The 25,312-nt window shown below is 31.2% G+C and overlaps 1 non-coding gene and 1 pseudogene across 1 annotated transcript; both read right to left on the reverse strand.

The window, feature by feature from the left end:
* Positions 1-556: 556 nt before the first annotated feature.
* Positions 557-663, reverse strand: LOC131176139 (small nucleolar RNA R71). Its single transcript, XR_009146265.1, has one exon. It is a non-coding gene; the product is annotated as a small nucleolar RNA R71 (small nucleolar RNA).
* Positions 664-15,122: 14,459 nt separating this feature from the next.
* LOC131175980 (metalloendoproteinase 1-like) lies at positions 15,123-16,283 on the reverse strand (annotated as a pseudogene).
* Positions 16,284-25,312: the final 9,029 nt, after the last annotated feature.

The following is a 25,312-nucleotide window of genomic DNA, read 5'->3' on the forward strand; positions in this document are numbered from 1 at the left end:
AGTTTGGTTCTTTTTGTTTATGACAAGAACTTCTCGATCTGGTGAGTTGCTCTTTGATCCAGAAGTAGAGAAAACAGCTAAACAGTTGAGAAAATTAGCTAAGCAGGCTAACCTAATTCAAGCTCCGAGTACATCTGAAAGAGTCCATTCTCCAAAAGAATTAGGCTCGGATTCAAATTTCGAAAATGAAAACATGGCTGCTAGGACTTTGAAAGAGTTGGCTACCCCTGATCTAAACCAACAGCCTTTATGTATTCAATTCCCTACTTTAGATGTTGCTTTTGAGCTAAAGTCTAGACTAATCCATTTGTTGCCTAAGTTTCATGGTCTTTCAGGTGAGGATCCACATAAGCATTTAAAGGAATTTCATATTGCGTGTTCCAGCATGAAACCTCAAGGATTTTTAGAGGAGCAGATTAAGCTTCGAGCTTTCCTTTTTTCACTGGAAGGCACAACTAAGGATTGGTTGTATTACCTTCCTTCTGGATCTGTTAACTCATGGAATGAGATGAAGCAGATGTTTTTGGAAAAGAATTTTCCTGCTTCTCGTGCTGCTAACATAAGAAAAGAAATTTTTGGCATCCGGCAGTACAATGGAGAGAGTTTGTACGAGTATTGGGAGTGATTTAAGAAGCTATGTGCAAGTTGTCCCCATCATCAAATAAGTGAGCAGTTTTTGATTCAGTATTTCTATAAGGGACTTTTACTAATGGACTACAGTATGATAGATGCTGCTAGTGGAGGAGCTTTGGTTGACAAGACACCAGAAGATGTAAGGAGGTTGATTGCTAACATGGCAGTAAACTCTCAGCAGTTTGGAATGAGAATGGATCACACACCTAAGAAGGTTAATGAGGTAAGTACATCTAACCTTGAGAAAGCATTTCTTATTTAACTTCTTGGGTGAGGCAATTGGCAGTAGGGAACATGTAAATAGTTAAAGTATGTGGAATTTGTTCGGGTTCGGGTCATGCTAATGACATGTGTCCTACATTACAAGAGGATGAATCACTGTAACATGCTAATGCAGTAGGAAATTTTGGACAACCACAACGCAGGTATGACCCATTTTCTAATTCTTATAATTCAGTATTTCTAGATCATCCCAATTTGAATTATGGGAATCAACCAGTACAAAACTGATATCAGCAGCAGAGAGCATAAGTGAATCAACCACCTCCTCCTCCCTCAAATTAAGGTATGTCACTCGATGAAATTGTTAAGGCTTTGGCTAGCAATACACAACAGTTTCAACAGGAGACCAGAAATAGCATTCAAAAAATAGAGAAGCAGATTGGTCAATTAGCTTTGTTTGTGAGTAAGCTTGAAGCTCAAGGTTCTGGAAAGCTTCCATCACAAACAGTTATGAATCCCAGAGAAAATGCAAGTGCTATAGTGTTGCGGAGTGAGAAAGAAGTTGATAATCAGACTCCATATGTGTAACGCCTTCACCATAGATAGTCCGTACATTTTACTGTTCCGACAACTAAAGTCTATTCGGACAGTCAAAATATCTGGAACTACACCTAAACTATAGTGAGGAGGCGTAAATTGAAGAAATAAATGTTAAAAAAATATAGGAAAAATTTAGAGAAAAATAAATCAAAGTTTAAAGGATTTATAAATTGGTACAAAAATAATAAAAATAACCCGATATGCATTATGAAGGGCATTTTGGTCATTTCACCTCCAGAGGTATTTTTAACCCAAATGTCAAATTAAAAATTTAGAGAATAAAATAATTAACATAAATTAAAATTTATGAAATAAATTAGAAAAAGAATGAGAAAAAAAAAAGAAAAGAAAAGAAAAGAAGAGAAAAGAAAAGCTTATGGCATTTAAAAGAATTAAAGTACACAAAAACAAATAAATATATAAGACAATAGAAACAAAAGCCACTAACCATAAGCTTCTTCTCCACCTCTTCTCTCTCTCTTTCTCTCCCATGGCCGGCACACACTTTTCCCCCCACCTTTTCACCATTTTTGTCAAGCTTCCAAGCTTGATTTCTCAAGCTTAATCCACCCAAAACCCATAGCCCACTTCACAAAAAATACTGCCCATACCCTAAGGAAGCTATAGATACCAAAAAAAAGCAAGGAAAGTGAAGTTTAATAAGTTACAAAAAAAAGGTTAGTGCTCAAAACTCTTAATCTCTTCTTTAAGCATGAAAATCATGCTAAACCCAGTGAACATTTACATGAAATTAAAAAGAAAAATTTGGGAAAGAAACCCTTGAATTCAGCAGCCCTAGAGGAACCATGAAAATGATGGATTTTGTTGGTTTTAGTTTAGTTAGGGAAGTTAATTAACAAGGTATTATATGTGAAAATTGATTTCATGGTTATATATATAAATTTGATGTTTGAAATTAGGGTTGTGCACTTGAAATTGAGGATTTTGTGACATTTTTGAATTTGAACTAATTGTGTTGAGATTGATGCTAATAGAAGTGACATGTATACTTGTTTGGAGTTTGGAGAAAGAGGAGATTGAATTTTGAGAGTGTTAAATTTTCTATAGGTTGGGACTCAATGAGTCCAGTGTGTTTGTTGAACCCTCACTGACAATGTGTGACTCCAATTGGTATGAGGCCAATTGGAGGTATTTTGGGACATCCAAACCTTCATTTTTCAAGAAGCAACCCTGCCCAAATTCTGTCAAAATCATGACCAATTCTCTACCCAAACCCGGATGACCAAACACTGCCAACCCAGAAAATGACCAAATGAATAGTACGTGTTCATTTGGTCATAACTCTCTCTGTACTCGTCCAAATGACCTAAAATTTCATCAATAGAAAGTTTAGATATAGGGCTACACTTTTCATGAGACCACTTGACCCAGTTTTGCCTTTAACCAATTCAAATTGTTAGCACAAGTTGGGTCACTAAAACTGCCAACCCTGAAATTGTCCAAAATACTGTTCCTTTGGTATTTTGACCATAATTGAGTTCTATAACCCCAAATTCAGTGATTCAAAAACTGAAATTCAAGTTTAAACATAGAGAAGCAATTGTTATGAAGGAAGTGTGACTAAATAAACATCCCAACCTAGTCAAATTCCTAGATAAAGATAACACATCAACATGAACCTAAAGAAAGGTTCATAGGAAAAATGCTATATATGATAATTAAAATACTCATAAGGAAAATTAAATATTAAAAATGATATGAATATGTAAATTGGGACTAATGTTCTATTAATATGAAATTAATGGTACCAATGAGCAGATCTTAGAAAATAATGTGATGAATAGTGCTAAATTAATTAAAAATGTTTAATTGCCCATAGTATACCTAGACTTATTTATTTAGTTTGGATAAATTAATATACCAATTAGGGACTACAGATAGCAGTACTGCCTACCGAGAAAATCATGAACTGACAATATATGTCTGGTATGATTGTTCTACAGGTTATATGCCTACTTACTGGCCATTGTACCTACTTTATTTCTGGCTTTACAAGCCTGACAGCGAGTCTCATGCCTGATAGCTGGCCTCGTGCCTAACAGACGTATATTGAATAGACATATGGCTGTCTAACCAGTATACACCCGTGCATCCAGCTTTTATAATTTGTTATAGGTTTCTTGGGCACTGATAAAAAAATTAATTAAGACTTAAAATACAATAAGTAATCATAAAAGATCTCAATAATGTTAATTGCTTCCAAAGAGCAATAAAAATGTAAAAAACCCAGAAATTATGATTTGTAGATATTATTTCAATTGTTAAATTATTGTTATTATAAATTATGCACCACTAAGCATTATACTTAGCGCGTTGGTTTTCCATCGAGTAGGTACTGGAGATTAATCCCGAGCGCGGCGGCTTGATGAGTGCTTGTGAGCTCTGACCAGATCTACCATTGTCCAAAGTCACCTCACCGGTCTTTTGTATTTTGGTAGGGCCCATGTATAGACTAGTATTTTGGTTCATTATGTTTAGTCATTATGTAATTACTAGTTTATGATGTATTTCATTTTGGACTTGAAATTAAACTTGAGATTGAAATGAAAACTTGTAATTTATTATCTATGAATTTTCATATGAATGCAATAGATGATACTTCATTTTGAGATCTCATAAATAGTTGTGAATGATATGATAAAAGAGAATATGATATGAAAATATGTGAGATGACTATAAATATGTTAATAGGTGATAGTGGAACCCGCTAGATGCTAATAAAACAGAGGAGGATCTGTCAGGGTCTCCACAGAAATAAGATATAAAAAAAAAATTTACACATTAATTACCTGATTTGAATGACATTAAAATTTACAATATACATGACAAGACAAGACAGGGTGCTCTGGCACCGAATGTGGCACTCATCGCTCGGCTACACTGTAAACGGGTGAGGAGTGCCACAACATGAGTCAATGAAAAAGAAGAAGCAAGGAGCAAAAGAGTCTGAAGTTTCTGAAGTTGAGGTAAATATTGAACTTGAACTGAATAAAGCTAATAATTCTGTTCTTCCTCCATTCCCTAGCGGGTTGGCCAAGACTAAGAGAGAAGAACATGAGAAAGAGTTTTTAGAGACTTTCAGAAAGGTAGAGGTTAATATACCTTTACTTGATGCTATCAAACAAATCCCCAAGTATGCTAAATTCCTTAAGGAATTATGCACTACAAAGCGCAAGTTGAGGAATAATAAGAAGATCAGTGTCGGGGAAAATGTGTCAGCATTAATTCAGTGAAAATTACCCCCTAAGTGTAAGGATCCAGGTTCGTTTTCTATTCCATGCAAAATAGGTGATTCTAGATTTAAACGTGCAATGGCAGATTTAGGAGCATCTATTAATGTTATGTCATATTCAGTTTTTTAAACTTTAAATTTGGGTCCATTGACAGAAACCAGTGTTATTATTCAGTTAGCTGATCGTTCTAATGCTTACCCATTAGAAGTAGTTGAGGATGTTTTGGTGCAGGTTGGAGAGTTGATTTTTCCTACAGATTTCTACATTTTGGATATGGAGGATAGTTCTCCCACATCAAACTAAGCTTTGATTTTGTTCGGAAGACCTTTCCTAAAAACTACCAAGACAAAAATTGATGTGGATGATGGTACCTTAACTATGGAGTTTGATGGAGAGATTGTCAAATTTAATATCTTTGATGCCATGAAGTATCCTGCTGATGATCATTTTGTCTTTTCTATTGATGTTGTTGATACATTTGTGCAGGATGTTTGAGTTAAGCATGGAGGATGAGTTAGAAATGGTGATTAGTCAAGGAATTCATGAAGTAGTAATGGCCTGACCCACTAGTGATATTGTCCGCTTTGGGCCGAAGCCCTCACGGTTTTAAAACGCGTCACTAGGAGTTACAAACCACCAACTTATAAACCCAGCATCTCTCCCGTGTTTTGCTGATGTGGGATATGCCTAGGGTGTTACAATCCACCCCCCTTATGGGACTCGGCATCCTCGCTGAGGTTTTCCCCACCATCACTCAAGGTTGCATGCGGAACGGCTCTAATACCACAAATGTAATGGCTTGGCCCACTAGTGATATTGTCCGCTCTAAGACGAAGCCCTCACTGATTTAAAACGCGTCACTAGGAGTTACGAACCACCAACTTATAAACCCAGCATCTCTCCCGTATTTTGCCGATGTGGGATTTGCCTAGGGCGTTAGTATCAATCAGCCATTAAGTGTAGAGGTTTAAGACACGGTAATGGCACTGCAGTCATTACATTCTATTCCAAAAAGGTATAGAGTATCAAAGATTGACTTACCTGTATCTCACACAAAATTATTACCTTCTGTTGTGTAGGCTCCAGTTCTTGAACTCAAGCTTTTACCTAAGCATTTAAAGTATGTTTACTTAAGAGACAATGAGACACTTCCAATTATCATCTCAAGTAATTTAACAAAGATTCAAGAAGAAAGATTGACTAGAGTTCTGAGAATGCATAAGGAAGCAATTGGATGGACAATAACTGACATCAAGGGTATAAGTCCATCAGTATGCATGCATAGAATTTTACTGGAGGATGATGCTAAATCAAGTAGAGAAGCTCAAAGGAGGTTGAACCCACAGATGATGGAGGTTGTGAAGAAGGAGATTTTAAAGCTATTGGATGCAGGGGTTGTTTACCCAATTTTAGATAGTAAATGGGTTAGTCCAGTCCAAGTAGTGCTAAAAAAATCGGGAGTTACTGTGGTAACAAATCAAGATAATGAGCTTGTTCCAACAAGGATTCAGAGTGGATGGCAAATCTGCATAGACTACCACAAGCTGAATTCGACAACAAGGAAGGATCACTTTCCATTGCCATTCATTGATCAGATGCTTGAGCGGTTAGCAAGTAAGTCTTATTTCTGCTTTCTTGATGGTTTTTCTGGATATAATCAAATTGTGATTGCACTAGAGGATCAAGAGAATACTACTTTCACTTGTCTTTTTAGAACTTTTGCTTTTAGAAGGATGCCATTTAGGCTTTGTAATCCACTTGCCACGTTTCAGAGATGTATGATTAGCATATTTTCAGATTACATTGATAATTGCATTAAGGTGTTCATGGATGATTTTACTGTGTATGGTGATTCATTTGATGCATGTTTACATAATTTGACTTCTATTCTTGAGCGATGCATTGAGAAAAATCTTATTTTGAATTACGAGAAGTGTCATTTTATGGTAAAATAGGGGATTGTTTTGGGTTATGTTGTCTCTAATAAGGGTATTGAGGTGGATAAGTCTAAAATTAATTTAATTGTGAATGTACCCTACCCCACAACTGTGAGGGAAGTATGCTCTTTTCTTGGTCATGCAGGTTTCTATCGTAGGTTCATTAAGGATTTCTCTAAGATAGCATTGCCTTTGTCTAGACTCTTGCAAAAAGATGTTTCTTTTGAGTTTAGTGAAGAGTGCAAGGAGGTTTTTAACAAGTTGAAGTCTGCATTGACATCACCCCCTATTATTCAAGCTCCTGATTAAACTATGCCTTTTGAAATTATATGTGATGCGAGTAACTATGCAGTGGGAGCAGTTTTAGGGCAACGTGTTAGGAAGCTCTTTCATGTGATTTATTATGCATCCAGAACACTCAATTTAGCTCAGTGCAATTATTCTATGACCGAAAAAGAGTTTTTGTCTATAGTTTTTGCTTTAGATAAATTTCGGTCATATTTGCTTGGCTCTAAAGTAATTGTCTTTTCTGATCATGCAGCATTGAAGTATCTCTTAGCAAAGAAGGAAGCAAAACCAAGGTTGATTAGATGGATCCTTCTTATGTAAGAATTTGATCTTCAAATCAAAGATAAGAAAGGAGCTGAGAACCTGGTAGCAGATCATTTGAGCAGGTTAGCGACATAAGGAGATCCAGTTCCTTTGTGGGAATTTTTTCCTGATGAGCAGTTATTTAAATTGCAAGGTATGATCCCTTGGTATGCTGATTTGGTAAATTATTTGGTTACTAAGACTATACCTTCTGATTTGAGTAGAGCTAGAAAAGAGAAATTGAAAAGTGAGGCTAAGTATTATGTGTGGGATGATCCTTACTTGTGGAAATTTTATTCAGATCAAATTATTAGGCGATGTGTTCCTGATAATGAGATTCAGTCTATTCTCACTTTTTGTCATGCCTATGCATGTCGAGGTCATTTTAGACCCAAGAGAACAGGTAGAAAAATATTAGACTGTGGTTTTTACTGGCCCACTATATTTCGTGATTCTTATTTGTTTTGCAAGGATTGTGAACAATGTCAAAGAACAAGAAGTTTAACCCGTAGGAATGAAATGATTCAGACCCCGATACTTATTTGTGAGATTTTTGATGTGTGGGGTATTGACTTTATGGATCCATTTCCTTCGTCTTTTGGTTTTGTTTCTATATTGCTTGCTGTTGATTATGTTTCGAAATAGGTGGAAGCAAAGGCCACCAGAACTGATGATTCTAAAGTTGTTGTAGGTTTTATCAAGTCTAATATTTTCAGCAGGTGTGGAATCCCTAGAGCTTTGATTAGTAACCAGGGCTCTCATTTTTGTAATAGAGCTGCTGAGGCATTATTAAGAAGATATGATGTTTTCCATAAAATATCTCCAGCTTATCACCCTCAAACAAGTGGGCAAGCAGAGGTGTCTAACAGAAAGATCAAGTCTATTTTGGAAAAAATAGTGAAGCCAAACAGAAAGGATTGGAGCGTTAAACTTGATGATGCTTTGTGGGCTTATAGGACTGCTTATAAGACACCCATAGGCATGACCCCTTATAAGTTGATTTTTGGTAAATTGTGTCACCTTCCTGTTGAGTTAGAACATAAGGCTTATTGGGCTGTTAGAAATTATAATTTGGATTTGGCTACTGCTGATGTGGAAAGAAAATTACAATTGCATGAATTAGAGGAAATTCTACTTGAGGTTTATGAGAATTCTAGGATATATAAAGAAAAGACCAATGCATTTCATGACAAACTAATTTTAAGGAAGTAGTTTGTGATTAGGCAAAAAGTTTTATTGTATAATTTCATATTGAAGCTGATGCCTAGTAAGTTACATTCTCGTTGGATTGGACCCTTTATTGTTATTAATGTGTTTCCTTATGGTGCAGTTGAAATTCAAAGTTTATGAACTAACAAGGTGTTCAAGGTTAACGGTCATAGACTCAAGCCATTTTTTGAGGGGTTTCAGGAGTATTCATTGGAGGAGCTCAAATTGAGTAACCCAATTTATTTGGATTAAGGAGCTTTGCCATGTCGAGCTAATGACGTTAAATAAAGGCGCTACTTGGGAGGCAACCCATGGTTGGCTAGTTAGCCACAATCAGATTTGTTTACTTTTCCTTATTTTATTTTATTTTCTAGGATGTTTTTTCTTTTGCATTTGGGCTCTACATTAGGGACAATGTAAGTTTTAAGTGTGAGGGAAAGGTTTTAATATTTTCAATGGTTTATAGAGTTTTTATGCTATGAAAAAAAATTGATGAAGTTTGAGAGATGCATAACATGATTGAATCAATGAACTTGTATACTCAGGCTTATAATTAACTTGAGTTTTGATTTTGATTAGTTGGTAAGCTAAAATTGGTGGACGATGAAATATTTCTTATGTGACTTTTGAGCCTTGATTTAAATTGACTTCTTATATGTCAATCTTTATTTTTTGTGAGTGTTATTCATTCATGATTTGTTACTCTAGAACTTGCTTTTAATCCAATTGAGGTCACATAATTATATGCACATGTAAAAATGATAAAGGCAAATTAGGATTTAACTATTTTTACCTTAAAAAGTCAACCTTATGTATTGACTTTAGTGAGCCCCTTTGAGCTTAAATTATACATTTCCTTTGTTAAAACTTGGAATATGAGCCTAAACCTTATTCTTTTTATCTTCTTTACTACCTGAGAACTAATAGAGTATTTGAAATGGATAAATTTTGATAATTGTCTATGAACTTATCTAGTTGTAACATTACAGTCCCTCAACTTATAAAAATGTAACATAAAATCCCATCAACTTTCAAATTTTGCTCTATAAAATCCCTCTAACCTCCAATTACTAGTTTTTCAGTTAGACGTTGACCTGGACAGTTCCAGCATGGAGCTTAGTCAGTATTTCTCTTTTCTCTCTCAAGCCATGTGTAAATTGAATCCTTTTTCTCTCTATAGACAAAATAATTTTTCATGCATAAAGAAAATAATTTTACATTTTGCATAAGAGATGAGAGAGAAATGTTGACTAAGTATCATGTGGGAGCTATTCACATCAGTTTCTAACTGAAAAATCAGTAATTGAAAGTCAGAGGGATTTTACTGTGCAAAATTTGAAAGTTTAAGGGGGTTTTATGTTACATTTTAAAGTTGAAGGACTGTAGTGTTATAACTATATAAGTTCAAGGATAATTGTTGAAATTTATCCTATTTGAAATGCAATAAATTGGGTTTTGACAATATTGTATAGGGTGTAGTATGTGAGTTGTTATTGATTTTTTTTTTTTTAAGTGGAAAGATGGTGCATGCTCATGCTTGAATATATATATATATATATATATATATATAAAGAGAGAGAGAGAGAGAGAGAGAGAGAGAGAGAAAAAAGTTGAAAAGAAATAATTGGCATGGGTGCTAATGCTACATGGTAAAAAAACAAAAAACAAAAATTTGTTTTGGGATTTTTGGACTTTATTGACATATATGTAAAGGGAAATAATAGAAGAAATAAAGGTTGTTTCAATGTTCTATTAGTTCTTTCTTTAGCTTTATTTATCCTTATTTCCATACCTTTATCTTAGCCCCATTACAACCATATTTAAAGACCTTTTTATTTATGTTATGCATGTGAAATAAGTGACAGATATTGGATGAATAAGCAAGTGTGTGGTAGTTTCATTTCATGATTTGAATTTGAGTGCCTGTTTTAAACCCTCCTAAATACTTGAGTGATTTGAGTGCCATGTAAGTATCTACCATTTTTAGTGAGCTACTTTTTGAAAGATAATTTTTTGTTAATTTCAGCTTGAGTTTGTTAAGATGCTTTCGGTTCATAATATGTTATGCTTCTTGATTTGTTATCATTTGTTTTATAGCGTACAAATTATGTGTTGTCATTGGAATTTTTAGGTCTATTTTTAGATTTTTTTTTTCTAGATTGGTTTAGCTTGGTGTTGCCCAAGGACGTGTAAAATCTAAGGACGTGTAAAATGTAAGTGTGGGGGAATTTTGATAAGTGCATAATTAATATTTTTACTTCCATCACATTTAGTGTTTCTAATGTATTTTTATGCCTAATTCAATTGATTAAAGTATAATTATCAATTAGGCATATTTCTAGAGAGTTTTTGTAATAATTGTGTTAACCACCAAAATGACATAATCTTGTCTCTAGCCCTTCATAGAAATTGTAGAGGTAGTTTTTAAGGTTTAATTGGGCATGAATTTGCTTCATTTGGACATCTGGAGCTCCAGATATAAAATAAATACCAAAACTGGTCGTGACAAGTCAGGTCTGGGCTTTTGTATTAGATTCATGGCTAATTTTGACAATCTTGAATACTGATCTGGGCTTTGGTCCCTCTTTGTCATTTGTAGTGCTCTGACTTAGCTTTTCAATGAATTAAACAACATTGGATTTGGAGACCCACAACTTCAGAAATACCTGAAAATTTCAGCAAATGTCAAATCAATGAAAATGCTGAAAATTTATCAATTTAATATAATTATTCCAAAAACTCTCTAGAAATATGCCTAATTAATAATTATATTTTAATCAACTGAATTAGGCATAAAAATATACTAGAAATACTAAATGTGATGGGAGTAAAAATATTAATTATACACTTATCACAGTTGTTCAAAAATAGTAATATTCTTTTAATCGGAGATAATAGTTCATCCTTACATTGAAAGTGAATTTTTGGTTTCTTTTTCCAAGCCTTAATTATGTTTGGATGAGATCACATTGGCCTTATTCGATTATAAGGCTTATTTATGTATATATACAATAGTATACAGTAAATATTAAAATATATTATTACCACATTAAAATATTAAAAATACCATAAAAATTCTATGTTATAATTTTAAAATATTTTTTCAAACAATTTGCATTTTCTAGTCATATTTATGTTATCGATTATAGACATACTTTCAATTCAATACAATTACAATTTTAAAAAAATAAAACTGCATTGCAGCATAAATTTATTATTAAGGTTAATGGGAGTAAGCTAAATTGTGCTCAATTGAGAGAAAAAAAAATTACAATATAATTACTACAAGTAAATATTAATCAATACTCTAATTAAAAAAAGGAGTTTTTACTATATTGATATCACTGAAATTTAAAAAAAAAAAAATGAAATTGCAGTAAATTTTATTATTTGAATTGAAATATGAATGGATTAAATATTTTGGATACCTTGTACCCATATATATCAATCAATAAACTAATTTATATAAATTTTTGTTAATTTCTTTAAATATTATTAATAATTTCTTGCTTATTAATTAATTTTACAGGATTAAATATTTTTCATCATATTTTATTAATTTGTTTCAATTTTTTATTGTAATTAATTTTTTTAATATGATCTCGCATATGTGGTAGCCTCTTAATACAATAAGATAAAGGGATAAATTTTGACAACCGTCCCTGAACTTATCTAGTATAACATTATAGTCATTCAACTTAAAAATATAACATAAAACCCCTTCAATTTTTAAATTTTGCATAATAAAATCCCTCGAACTTCTAATTGTTAATTTTTCAGTTAGACGCTGACCTGAACAGTTCTAGCGTAGAGCTTAGTCAATATTTCTCTTTTCTTTATCAAGTTATGTGTAAATTGAATTATTTTTCTCACTGTAAATAGAATAATTTTTAAGGTACAGAGAAAATAATTTTACAATTTGAATAAGAAATGAGAGAGAAATATTGACTAAGAGCCATGCGGAAGCTGTTCAAATCAGTTTTCAATTGAAAAATCAGTAATTGAAAGTTAGAGAAATTTTACTACGTAAAATTTGAAAATTTAGGGAGTTTTATGTTACATTTTAAAGTTTAAGGACTATAATTTTACAACCATATAAGTTCAGAGATAGCGATTGAAATTTACCCTAAGATAGAAAGGAAAAAAAATTTATTTATAATTTTTATAATTACATTTTATAATTTTTATGACAAAGATAAAAAGGAAAAAAAATTCTCAAACACAAAATTCTTTATTCTGGGCCCCTTTTAAAATTAGTAAAATAATAATTTGGCAATTTGAAAATTTATTTTCCTCCATTGTCACTGTTAAGAGGATGAATGGTATCCTCAGCTCTTCCCCTGCTGAGCTTCGTCGGCTATCCCCAAGATCAGAAGCAATTCGAACTCTTGAACTGGGCAAAAACTTGGGCATAATTTTTGAAGGTGATTAGAGTTAAATTATTGAGCATCTCGCTCAGAAAATCTCCAATGACATCCAAGCTTATGAACAAATCCTTTGAGATAATGAGTTGCAGGTCTGTTCTCGGTGGTCTTCCTTTGGAGCAGCTTCTTTTATTTCCTTGGGTATTACTGGAGTGCTTGTTATCCTGTCGGGTCTCTCTTGGTGTGGTCTGCCTAACATTTTTCTCTGTTTTGCCGTTCAAAATTTCTAGTATTGCTTTGGGTTTTGTGGATTGTGGCTCTAATTCCTTTTCTTGTGTGTTTTTAGCCCTTTCTGTCATTGATTCCTTTAGAAGGTGCCGAGATTTTGCATTTTGGTTTTTGGTTGTCCAAGAGGCCTCTTGTCTTGTTTATTTTTTTATTTTTGGTAGTTAATTCGTGTTGTTTCTCTATTTTTTTGGGTTTTTAGTTCAGTATGGTAGAAGCTGTTGTCTCTTGTTTAGAGCCTTTAGGTTGCCATCCGGTGATCATCTTCTAGCTAGCTAATGTTTGGGTGTTTCGAGAAAGCTCACTCGGGATAAATTTTAATAATTGTCTCTAAACTTATATAGTTGTAATATTATAATCCTTCAACTATAAAATATAACATAAAACTCCTTAAACTTTCAAATTTTACATAGTAAAATCCCTCTGACATTTAATTACTAATTTTTCAATTAAAAACTGATGTGAACAGCTCCCGTATGGCACTTAGCCAATATTTCTCTCCTCTCTCTTATGTAAAGTGTAAAATTATTTTCTCTACACGTGAAAAATTATTCTGTCTACAGATAGAAGAATAATTCAATTTACACATGGCTTGAGAGAAAAAAGAAATCGACTAAGCTCCATCTTTGGGCTGATGAATCGACATAATGTGAAAAACCGCTAATTGGAGGTTAGAGAGATTTTACTGTGCAAAATTTGAAAGTTGATGGAGTTTTATGTTATATTTTTAAATTGAGAGACTATAATGTTACAACTAAATAAGTTTAAAGACAGTTATCAAAATTTATTCTTGAGGCTTGGGTCTTGTCGTTGCCTGGAGTGCATTGATTGGTGCCTTTGCTTGGGTCTGCTACGTGTCAATTCTTTTAATTTCAATTGGTCGCTCTTTGTTTCCCTATTTTCACTTGCTTTTCTTGATTTTTCACTTGCTTTTTTTTGTTGTAAATTTTCCTTGAACTTGGTGTTCTGTGTTGTTTTTGTTTTTGTATCCTTTAATCACGCTATCTCCTGATCTTTATTAGTTGAATAATTAGCTTATAAAACAAATAAATAAATTCCTTTCATCATATCTGTATATTAAAGCTAAGTCCTAAAAATAATTTTGTATAAATATATCACCTAATTAAATAAAAGTGTCGAAAAAAAAAACCATGTAACATGATTCTTATTTATCTTTTTTTTTTTTCACTTAATAATTAACTTATCACAATAAAACTAATTTTTTATCTAAAAATTTTTAAATTTCAACAATTAAAATTTTATCTTACATTACTTAAAATTCTTTTTTATTATATTTTTTAAAATTTTAAATTTTTAATAATCATAATATCTCTAAAAATTAAATTTTTTAACTGCATTCTATATATATATATATAGCTAAGCCTTAAAAATGGCTTTAAGGAGTATGCCACCTAATTAAATGAAGTATCTAAAAAAGACATAAGGCACAACTGTTTTTTTTTTTATTTCTAAAAATTTTTTAATTTAAACTATTAAAATTTTATCTCAAACAAAAATATTAATAATTATTTATGATTCTTTTTACTATATTTTTTAAAAATTCTAAAATTTTTAAATTTTTACTGATCATAATATCTTTAAAAAATAACCCTTTTTAACTGAAATTTTTATTAAATGAAAAAAGAGTGAATTATTTTTTAAAAAAATTATTTTAATATATACATATTTATATTTAAATAATTATTCACTAAAAAGTATTTATAAAATTTAAAAAACATTTTATTATATTTAAAATTTAAAAATTTTGATAGTAATATTTTAAAAATTGCCACGTATCATATGATTTTTTACTTTATTTATTTTTTTATTAGTATATGTAAAATAACTTAAAAATAATAAAAAAATTAATATATTAGTTAATTTATTTATTTATCAACTCTTAAAATAAATTATAGTTAATCAATGATTTTATTATTATATTTTATAAGATAATTATAAAAATATAAAATATTGAAAAATATATATTAAATTATGTTATTTAAAAAAAAAAAAGGTACGTGCAACTCTTAGCAAAACGACTAGTTATTCATAAAAAGAAAGGCTACTTTGTGGAATAGCAGACATTGAACAACGAAAAGTACAATAATATCCATTACATATCGATTAAGATCCGTTCATATTTGGTAATTAAACATGAACACATGAATTGCTCTTTGATTATTCCATGCAAACATAGTTTTTTGCTTGATTAATTACGGTAGAGAGCATGTATGCCGTCAATATCATCTTGTGTGAGTTCCCTTTTTATAATCCCTGGTGGAATTGTTGCGTACATAATGGCATTTGAATCCTGACTGTGTGCAAGCCCAAGCAGATGACCAATTTCATGAACTGCCACAGATTCCAAGTCCATTTGGTTCATGTTGGGATTACTGCTCCAATCCTCGTCTGCATCATAATGGAATCTTCCATCTTGGGGAGGAAATGAATGAGCCAGCACCATTCCAGGCCCATCAAAAGGGTCTTCATCTCCGTGATCACCTCTATAAAAACCGATTACAATATCTGCTCTGGAACCTGCAGTTGCTTCCTGAAACGAGAACTGGGAAACACTTGCCCATCTCTGAAAAGCTTGGAAGCAAGCAGACCTCATGTCTTCCTCATTTGGGCTTTGAACTCCAGAACGAAACGTGTAGGTGAGTTGATACTCAGAAGATGGCCATCTTGGGGTTCCCTCGGGAAAATCATAGTGTGAAACCATGTGGAACATTTTCGACTTGTGGTGGCTGCTGCTGGTTGGTTTTGATGAGGATGTGAGATTGGTGATATCAGGTACTCCACATCGTGGGATCATCATATTCTTGATTGTAGCAGAATCAAGATTCCCAGTGACCTGTAGCTGATAAAATTTTTGGTAAGTTTTGAGTGCAGACTCCAAATGGTCATCGAAATCGTCAGTTAGATTATTGGTATCATCACTTGGGTAGTATCCAAATTTCCTAAGGTGCTTCTTGACCTTATTAAGGCCAACAACATTTTGGCCCTTTATGACTTCCTTTAGACTTTGAAGAAATTTGAGTGTTTTCCCTTCATGATCTTCAGACTGAGCTATAAAGAGCTGGATTGAAAAGAGTAGTAGGAAGAAGGTTGTAAGAAGATAGGAGAATTTGGGAGCCATTGCTATAGCTGTTTTGATAACGAATGGCTTTCTTGGTGTAGTGGTTCATGTTAGTGTTGTGTGGCTATTTATAGCATAGACAAACTTACTATATAGCTCAAGGATACATAAGCATGTTTCATGCTACGGTTCTGCTTATTTTGTTGGTTACTTCAACTTTTTCTTGTCAAACCATTCAGAGCCGCACTTAGAGATACTTTATGCAAGTGGAAAAAAGCTTATTTCTACTTAGTTAATAATTGATGCAAAATACAAATATGTGTTCACTTCTTTTATATATGTTTTATGTCCACAATGACTAGATCTAAGCAACTGTACTTTCTTTTTATAAAAAGGAAGAAAAATAATTCTTCTTTAATGGTTGTTAGGTAATGGTGTTGTTTCCTCCTTGCATACAGTATATGAAAATATTATTTAAGTGTGTTACATGAAAATAATGCACTGTTAATTTCCTAACAAACACATATAAATCAGAACCTTACATGTTAGAGATAAACATAATAAATACATATTTTCATGAAAAATTCTTTTTTTAATTTTAAAGATGGAATTTTTTGCTTTCAATTTATTTATCTCTAGTTGAAGTCTGAAATCAAGCTATTACATTATCTCTTGATCATATATATATATATAATTTTTAAAAATTATTTTAATATCACTAAGTCAAAATTAATTAATTGAACATTGAAATTTTGATAGAGTTACTTGCCATGCTACATTTGTAGCATAAAATCTATCTTCTATATATATAAAATAAGAAAATTTTCTCTTGTAACTGTTACGCGGCGATTATCATTGGTACTACCATGTGACGCTTACTATTAAATATACTAAGTATTTGTTTTTTTTATTAATATTAAAATAACTTTAATTTGAGAAGAATATTACTCGATATATTTAGTTATTGAATTCTTCAATTTTTATAAATTTCTTTTTTTAATGTTTTTAAATTTTTAACTATTTCATTTCTTTTTAAAATTTAATAAATTAGTAAAAATTTAAAATTTTATTATAAAAATTATAAGGAATTGATCATTCTCTTTCTTGCTAAAAGAATTCATGCATTATTTAAATTACTTATTAGTTATCTTGCTTAATTTTTTTATTATAATAAAATAAAAATAACATTTTAAATGTATATTATGAATATTTTATTTACCTGAATTTTTTTCCTTATTTAATAAATTAATTTTCTTTCAATTATTAATTTTCAACCAATTCATAAACATTTAATTATATTTATTATGTTAATTGATTTCATTATATTACTATTCAATACCTCCTTAAATTTTTCATAACCGTTTAGAGTCATTACCATATATATACAATAGTGATTTTACAATTTAAAAAAATTATTAATAAAAAAATAATTGAATTTCTTCAAAATGGTTTACTTAAAATAATAACTAAATAAAAAAATTAGAAAAGATAATTATATTTTAAAATTTTTTCACTTTTTAAATCTGATCAATAAAAATTTATTCATTAAAATATTTGGTAATTAAATATTTTAAAATTATAAAAATAATTCTGGGTATTAAATAATTGTAGACCGACAAAGTGTGAAAATTTTGACTATTTCACAACATTAAAGGGTACTTTCATACTTGAATTGATAAAGAGAAGCTGAATTGACTATTCTGGTCTTTCGCACAATTGAATAACAAATGAAGCGTCTTTCCTTTTCCTTGACGTGCGGAATAATAGAGACAGTGCCACGTGAATTTGGGACATAGACCAATTAACGCATTTTACACACTCAAGTCTTTTAGTTTTTACATTGAAATGTTTCATGGGCTTAATCAATACATTTCTCAATTTAAAATATAAATAAAGGAGATTCTATTTCTGAATAGCTTGATTAGTCTTTTGAAATCTCATATATTATGGAGAACGTGCATAGGATATAAAATTTAGCATGTTTTAATAAAATTATTATTTTTTATTATCAAATGGTACGTAATTTCTATGTCTTATGTGTATGCTTATGTTATTAATTAATTAAAAAAAATGTCTTTTCTTTTAATTGAAGGAGATTGATTATATGGGATGATGATATCCAAATCTTAGCATTCACTATATAATTTTACATTTAATGCTAAATTAAGACGTTAATTATCTTAAATTTAAGTGTATATAGTAATACAAGAGAAACCAAATTTTAATATGATTAATCTATTTTTTTTAAATAGGAAATATATTTTATTAATTGGAAATAGAAAGTACAAATCAAACATATTATATTTTTATATAGGGAAAATTATTATTTAATCTCTATATTTTAATGAAGTTAATTACTTAGTCTTGTATTCTAAAAAATATCACATTTAATCGCTATATTTTGACTCCGTTAAAATCTGTAATCCCTCTATCAAATTTTTTATTAGACAATGGATTTTAATATTAATTAAATTACTATTTAGTCTTTCTATTTTAATGAAACTAATTATTTAGTCCTTATATTTTGAAAAATACTACTATTTAGTCCCTCTATTTTAGTAAAACTAATTAGTTAGTTCTTATTTTTTAAAAAATAAAATATGTTGGAAAAAATTTTCCTAGATTAAAATAAAAATTTTATTATATAGAGACTAAATCTGAATTTACTTTTTTTTATAATTTATTGTCAATCTAAGAAAACTTATTAACTTTTTTATGTGGATAACTAATATCATTTTCTATCAAAAGATGAAAATCATAGAGAGAAAAAGGGAGAGAAGGGTGTGAGTATAGAGGTCAAGAAACATGAGGAGAGAGAAATAACAGAGAGAGGGTTAGGATAATTTGGATATAAAAAAAAAAATCAGAAGAACCAAAGAGTTAATAGAACTAAATTACATGGATTAATTAATGTGCTTTTCAAAATCCATAGACCAATTAATTAGTTTCAATGAAATAAAAAAGCTAAATAGTAGTTTGACTGGCATTGATTAACAAAGAAATTAACAGTGGAATTAAATAGTTTAACGAATTAAAATTAGGGACACAAGCATCTCAAGCATCAAGAACAACGAGGCACCGATCTATCAAGAACGGGCAACTTATTTCATTCAAATATCATAATCAATACAATGAAATAGGGATTCCTCACATTCACTTGTAGGCAGGGGGGAAACCTACAAGCAGTGAAGGAATAGGGACTCACAAACCGGTGACTGTCAGGCCCAGCACTTGCCAACTAGTCACTCCCCCCTAAAGAGCATTAGGAACACAATGAGGTGTGACAAGAGGAGACATCAATATGCTTGAGTCATCATACCCCAAAATTACATAAATAGAAAATAATTACAAAATATCCCCTTTAGTCCCTGAAATTTACATATTACTACTTAAACTTTCTAACCCCTTTACATTCCCCCCACTTGAACGGTCGACGTCCTCGTCAACTAAGCTTATGGCAACTCTTCAATCTTCTGTGCATGTGGTTGTAAGATACGCGATGGGATACTGCCTCATTAAAAAACCTTGACCAAGTAAAACCCAGTGGGAAAAAAACCTTGGTGAAGGAAAAAGAGTGCAGTGCATATTTACAACTAGGATTGCACTTGCAAGAACTCTCCACTGTGCTGCCTTTGTGGTTGGATGTCTGTTTCTAATTTGATGAGGTACTCCTTGTATGCCTGACGCTGGGTGGTTTTGACAGCTTGCTCTGATTGGATTTCTTCTACAGCTCTGGTGGATTTATCATGGCTAGGATCTATCTCTTTTGCATAGTGTTACTTTATACTAGTACCATGGCAAAGTGACTGAATCTTCATCCATTTTGATAACTCTGCTCTGCAAGTTAGCTGTTCGACCCCAATAATCAGTGACCTTGGCTTCTTATCCTTGTGAATTAGTCTCTTATTTTGATTGCGAAGGAGGTGTAGTTGGTCTGGTAGTCGTATAATCATCATTTGATCTTCAGCTTGCGATTCTTGTGGTTGTTGGTTTTCAATTGCCCAATCCTTCATCTGATTTGATGCTTGTTCTAATTGGACCCTTGCCTTCTCTCCATCTTGATCCCACTCCTTTATGAAGTAGGATGTGGTGTGGTCTCTACTCTGTTGGGATTCATAGCTTAGGAAGTTGACTTGCGTCTTTCGGAACACCTGGTTTGCTATAATGCAACAAGTAGCCAAAGTATTTGTTAGTCTAAAAGGCATAACAAGAAGTTTATAGTTATCATACCAAGTCACAATAACGATTTCATGTTTGTCTCTTGTACGTGTTGATTCCATATTTTTAGCACTCCTTGTGAGCTGAAGAGAGGCTATCAATTTCTTTTCACAAATGGGATTAAAGTTTTTCGGGACGATACAAGGTTTATCCCCCATCAATAAGAGACAGTATGCTATTGGAATGGGGATGGCCCGTGCTTTCTTCAGAAATTCCATCCCAATCACCACATCAAAATCATCGAGAGGGATTACTGTAAAATCAATCTCACCATTCCAAGACCCCATTGTATTTTTAAAATAAAGAAACTAAATAGTTAGTTTCATTAATATATAGAGAGATTAAATTGTAATTTTCTCTTCTACATAAATGAAATTAATCATTTATATAAAAAATTATGTAAAAATTTTGGAACATCCGATAATGTTGACTTTGCTTGTAGGTTGGTGTATACGTGGACTACAGACTATGCACTCCACTCTTTGATTTGGCTCAATCAGATAACTTCCAAATCTAGATCTCAAACTGAAGAAAATATATGTATCTTGTAAATCACTCTTCCTTAAAAAAACAAAATTGCTCACAAACAAAAAAACACATGACAATTACATTAAAAGAGAAAAATATATTAAAATTATGTACTCAAAATCTATCAATAAAGATAAAAATACAGGTTTATTCGCTCAAAGTCTATCAATAATGATAGATTTAAAGAAATATATTTAAAATTAATTCCAAAAAGACATAGATTTGAGAGTTATTAAAAAAATATAAAAAAATAGCAGAAAAAAAAATGATGAGTTGCTATATGAAAACACTCATAAGTGATCATCCAAAAAGGAAGAAAAAAGAAAGAAAAAGTGGAATGATTAGAAAAATGGAGAGAAGATTAATCTAGTTAATTGATTTTTCTTCACTTATAAAAGTTTAAAGAGTGAAGATATTTTAAATTTAGAGTCTTTCTATCTTTTTTTTTTTTTTTTTTTAAATTGATCTATCTATTCAATCATATATATGAATAAAGCGGAAGCGTGACTTGAGTGTTGGGGATGAAGAAACTTTGAGTGGGTGGATTTGTGAAAGGGTTTGCAAAAGTTGGGCGCTTTAAAGAAGTGGGCAAGCATAGGTGACCGGCGAGACTGAAAGAGATGGGTTGAATTTGTGTGGAAATTAATGGACAGCTTTCCAACTCATAAATTTTCTCTCTTTTCCCTTTCCCAAATCCTTTAACCATTAAATAAAAAAAATAATAATAAATAAAATCCTTTAACCGTGATTCATGCTCATTCCTCAAATTTCTTCTCATACTCAACCTGTCAGAATTTTTTTTTCAAATTGCCTAATTTCTAAAAATATAAATTATGGAATTTTTTACAATTTTTTTATTAATTATGATAAAAATTAATATTAATATTTGTATTTTAACCGAACTAATTACTTGGTTTTTATAGTTTAAAAAATACAATATTTAATTTCTTTATTTTTAGTCTATGAGCTTTTTAGTCTCTCTTGTTAATTTTTTTATTGATCAAGTTAATCAAAATAGAGATATGTTAATAAACAGGTACTGAATTATTGATATATTTAAAATTATTGAAACTAAATATATAATTATGCTATTTAAATTATAGGATTAAATAGTTGATATATTTAAAATTATGGATACTAAATAATTACATTATTTAAATTATAGTGACTGACTAGTTGACTTGGAAAAGATATATTTTAAGAACATGAGAGACTAAACAGTCCACTGACTGAAAAGTAGAGAGATTAAATAGTATATTTTTCAAAATAAAAGATTTGTTAAAATACAAAGACTGATTAATAATTTTCCTTAATTATATGCAGCAACTTTTCAAATTAAAACAATTATAGTATATGACTTATTGAGTTTAATGCTCCAACAAGAGAAATTATATGTTGAATGAGTTATTCCATATAGAATTTCTATATGAAATGACCAATCAATAAAAATATACATACAAATAAAAACAATTATTAATTTTTTAAAAAAATTATATTAAAAATAAAAAAATTAAAGAATGGACCATTATAATTTTCTGGGTTCACTTTCATATGTTTATCTCTCATTAAATTGACATTTCATATAAGATTGTCTTGAAAAAAAATCATTGTGATATAATATTAAAGGATGATATGGCAACAAACTACAAAAATAAATGAAAATTAAAAATTTCAAAACACCATTAGACCCAGCTAAGGGCTGATTCGGTCCATGAACCAAATTAGAACTGGCTCAGGTCAACGGTTTTGGACTTTGAACCGGGGTTAGGGTATCGGATACGGACCTCCTCCCTTTGAACCAAGACCGGAGCCGCATTGATTTTTTTCTTTTTAATTATATTGAGTTTATATTTGGGTCCTTTTAATTTGTTATATGAGAAACTAAAGAAATAATATCTAAAATTTTATTATAAGTTGATAATGCTTATAGCCAAACTGGAATCGTTTCCCATTGGCACTGTTTCAAACCGAAATTATTTCGAACCAAAACTGATTCAAAACCTTAGGTTAGTCAAATAAGCCTGTGGCCAAGTCTAAACAACACTTAACAAAAGGGAGAAAACACCTAATTGGGCTGGAATCTACCGATAAAAAAAGGTTTCATTATAGTCTTTGAAGTTCCCAACATCTAATTTAGCAGTCGTAATGAATTTCAGTATATAGGATTTTCAATCTACTTCTTTCTAAAGTAATTGTGGTGCATAATAAAAGGTAAATTAAACAAAAAATCCAACATTCTTTTTATCTTTTGCTTTTTATCTCGATCTCTTGTTAACTTTCAAAGGTTAGGCGAAAATTTTTATTGCACTTCCAAAAGTGTTGCAAGCATCCTCTGACTTCCAAAGATCAATATTGGAAACCTTTATAATTCCTTCCTCAAGCCTACATAATTTACCATCTTACAAAGATTGGTGAATACCTTTATCATGCTTCCAAATGTGCAAAAGTATTCCCTGAATTCCTAAGATTAATGAAGACTTTCATAAAAGCCTCATCAAGATTTTTCGTGATTAATTAGCTTCCCGAGTTTGATGAAGACCCTATTAAAATTTCATGAGAGCATTATTTATGGCTACTCCAAGTCAAAGTGAAGCATTCTTCCTATCTAAGTCACCTCAATTTTGATTACTCTAAATCGAACTGAAGTATTTCTCCATTTTAGAGACTTTTGTTGCCATAAAAAATCAATATGATGAATTCAACACAAATTGTGTAGTATTCGTTATTGATACACCTGCAATTCATACACACTCCTTAACAACATCATGTACCAAAATCAATATATAAGAATAACACTAGGAATAAACTGAAGTAACCTGAATTCTATGGGTTGCTCTTGATGATGATCTCATTGGAGCATTTATTGCACTTGAAGTAAAATATGAATATTATGCCTAAATATGTTTCGCCAATGACAATTTCTTAGCAAGAATCGAGCTTCTTCCGTTCCTCCAAGTAACTTTTGCATCTATTGAACATCATCCATGGCTTCATTTGCAGCCTTTTTTTTCATGGAATTTTCAAGGGATCAAAATTAGGAGGATAAAACTTATTTAGCACATTTCATTCTTGGATGAATTTCAACCAACAACAAAAATAAATTTTCAAAAAAAGCGATTAAAAAGCATATTGACCCGCTATTGAGGGTTTATTTTCTCAATCAGTACTCACATTAAGTTGAGAGTTCGTGTCTTACTAACTGTTTCTCTTAGTAAATGATCTATAAACTTTACTGTAATTTCTCAATGAAGTTGGTGGTATGCTATATGCCCTTGGACTAGGGAGTCTTGTTGTTTATCAAAAAAAAAGGGGAAAAAAAAAACATATTGACCTGATAAACACAAGTTGGAAGTAGCAACTAAGTAAGTAACAGTCGGAGTTACCTAAATCCCTTCACATGACAGGTTGGTGATGGTGAATTAGATAAAAAGAATCAATAAACATTGATGGAGAAGCAATCACGAAGTTAGCAAGCATGTATACCCCTGCGTTACAGTGGGTGGACACAACATTATTTAATATATATATATATATATATATATATATATATATATATATATATATATATATATATATATATATATATATATATATTTATTACAATTGTTAGCATAATTACAGCAATTAGCATGATTATAGGAGATTTGTGTAGCATAATTATAGCAATTATTATTCTTATCCAAATTAGTTCATATTCTCATGTATAAATAGATGTAATATCTCTGTAAATGAAACACAGATAAATATACAATCCTTTCCTTCATTACTTGTATTCTTTCTTCTAACATGGTATCAGAGCCATAAAACTTTTATTTCTAGTTGTTGGGGTCTCTCTGCTCTCTCTACAACCTGTTCTGGTTCATTTTTTCATATCTATTATTATACCCTTTTTTTTTTCTCCTCATCTTCTTATCAATGGAGAAATCTGATATTTCAAAACCTATTGCAACAGTTCTGACTGGTTCCAACTATAATCTTTCATCAGATCATCACCTGGTTTCGCAATACCTCTGTCTCGTCCATCCACATCCAGTTTGCTAATTATGACTCTGCAAAAGAAATCTGGGATTTTTTGGCTAATCGATATCAGACCACTGGACTTGCCCACTATTATCAGTTGTGGACTACTCTTCATAATCTGAAACAAGAAGCAGGTCAATCTGTGAATGATTTTCTTGCCCAGGTCCAACCTATTTGGAATCAAATATCTCAGGCCAAAATCAGTGAAGATCATCTTCATCTCATTCAAGTTCTAATGGCTCTTCGATCAGAATATGAGGCCGTTCGAGCGTCCCTGCTACATCGAAATCCACTCCCATCATTGGAAACTGCTATTCAAGAGATTATTTTTGAAGAGACTCGTCTCAGTTTGAATAAAACTCCTCAATTTGA

This window comes from Hevea brasiliensis, chromosome 18, assembly GCF_030052815.1.
Source record: "Hevea brasiliensis isolate MT/VB/25A 57/8 chromosome 18, ASM3005281v1, whole genome shotgun sequence".
Classification (NCBI taxonomy): domain Eukaryota; kingdom Viridiplantae; phylum Streptophyta; class Magnoliopsida; order Malpighiales; family Euphorbiaceae; genus Hevea; species Hevea brasiliensis.